Source organism: Dermacentor albipictus, chromosome 8, assembly GCF_038994185.2.
Source record: "Dermacentor albipictus isolate Rhodes 1998 colony chromosome 8, USDA_Dalb.pri_finalv2, whole genome shotgun sequence".
NCBI classification, from domain to species: domain Eukaryota; kingdom Metazoa; phylum Arthropoda; class Arachnida; order Ixodida; family Ixodidae; genus Dermacentor; species Dermacentor albipictus.
The window spans coordinates 27119212-27121363 of NC_091828.1; positions in this window are offsets into that span (position 1 = coordinate 27119212).

Sequence of the window (2152 nt, forward strand, 5' to 3'; positions counted from 1 at the left end):
AACAAATTGCTGCTTATTTATGTGCCGCCGTCAGCGGCGAAAGAGGCCCTCGTTTCGACCAGGGAGAAAAAAAAAACAGACATGATCGGAGCGGCGAGGCGCTCGCTCGCCGGCTCCGCCCCGTCGGGTCTATGACGTGGCCGTGACGTTCGCGCTACCTGCGCTGTCATTGGCTGCGGTCGCCCGACCGATGCGGCGGTCGCACGAGAATATTCAGCAAGTTGGTCGCATGCGCGGCGTGCGATTCGGCGCCGCGTGCGGGGGATTTGGTTGAGAACCTGTTGAGTGCGGCTGCCGGTGCGAATGGTCGTACGACCGATCGCACCCAAAATCGCACCATGTGTCTCCCGCATTTTTTATGCGGGAGACACATGGTGCGATTTTGGGTGCGATCGGTCGTACGACCATTCGCACCGGCAGCCGCACTCAACAGGTTCTCAACCAAATCCCCCGCACGCGGCGCCGAATCGCACGCCGCGCATGCGACCAACTTGCTGAATATTCTCGTGCGACCGCCGCATCGGTCGGGCGACCGCAGCCAATGACAGCGCAGGTAGCGCGAACGTCACGGCCACGTCATAGACCCGACGGGGCGGAGCCGGCGAGCGAGCGCCTCGCCGCTCCGATCATGTCTGTTTTTTTTTCTCCCTGGTCGAAACGAGGGCCTCTTTCGCCGCTGACGGCGGCACATAAATAAGCAGCAATTTGTTTCTGACACGAAATAACTTATAGAATAAAGTGGCCTCAATAGAGTGCATGTTATGAAACGTCGTGCGATATAGTAAACGGACGCCGTCAGCGCAGATGCGCCAGCAATCGTCTATACGAAGCGGCTCGCCTGAGTGGCGTGTTTACTCATCGCTACTAACGGCACCGAGAAAACTAACCGTATTTTCACTTAAGAAAAACATAAATGTTCAAGCATTGATTGTGCTGATGAATTTAGGCGCTTAATTACGAGCTGCGGACGCATCGGCATGGGCCCTCGGCCTCGGAGAGACGGCCGGCGAGCTAGGCCTACACGGTCTCCCAGCGATCGCAAGCTCGCCTGACATGCTCGTTCGCTTCTGTCGGCGCCAATGAAATCAAATGTGCTGCAATATAAGCGTAGGATAACTGCGTACACGTTGTGCCGACTAACATAGACGCTTCGTTTTACGAGCTGCAAGCGATCGGCGATCGTGTCACAAGCGCCACCGGTGTCGGATTCGGTCGCCGAGCGAGCTGTGCCTGCCGGCACAGCCATCGGCGGCTGTCAAAGGAGCCGTTACTGCTAACGCGGCCTTGTGGAAACACGTCTACAGTGCTTCCATGGGCGTGTTTATATTGTCATCGTTTGTTCCAAACAAGAGAGCTGTGCAAATACGTTTGCTTTCACTTTCTGTTCGAAGTTATGCAGCATTCCAAACTTCCACGCAGGGGCGCCGGTTCTGGGCGGAGCTAGCCGCCGCTCGGTCATTCGTACCATGTGTCCCGAATCGCCGCATGCGGCAAGTCGCACACGACGCGCCGTACGACTGATCGCACGGAAAATCGCACCATGTGTCTCCCGCGTTAGGCGGATGTGATAACCACTACACCACGGGCACCAGGCTTGCACGATACTGCACTGGCACATTGGCATGCATGTGATCACGTGCAGTATATTTGTTAACAGAGTTTCAAAACATTTAGCACAGCGATTTCAGCGTGATATTTCTTTGAGGCGTTCTTGTCTTTTTGTGACCAGGGTGTAGACAACACTACGCATGAAATTGACGAAGCAGAACACATACGAACGCAAGCCATCCTTATTATCGCAATCACTCCATATTGTTTTAGACATTGTAGCAATATTGTTCTAGCATTAATGCGTAGGTCACATAAGCAGTGCTTCTTGAAATTGTCAAGCGCTGTGTATTTCACTGGTTACCAGAGTACGGTATCCCACATTACCTGTGTAGGTGACGAGCAACGGCAGCGCCGCTTTTCTCTGGTTTCATTTCCACCGTGATGCTTTCTTTTTTTTAAGGTTAAAACATAAATAAGTTGACTATAATAATCAAGCAACCTTGTTATATTTCAACATTGAAGTATTGTAATGCTTGCATTTTTTTAATCAATTTGGCGACGTCCTGGCGTCGCCGCCAGGTGTTAGTCGCTATGGAAACGC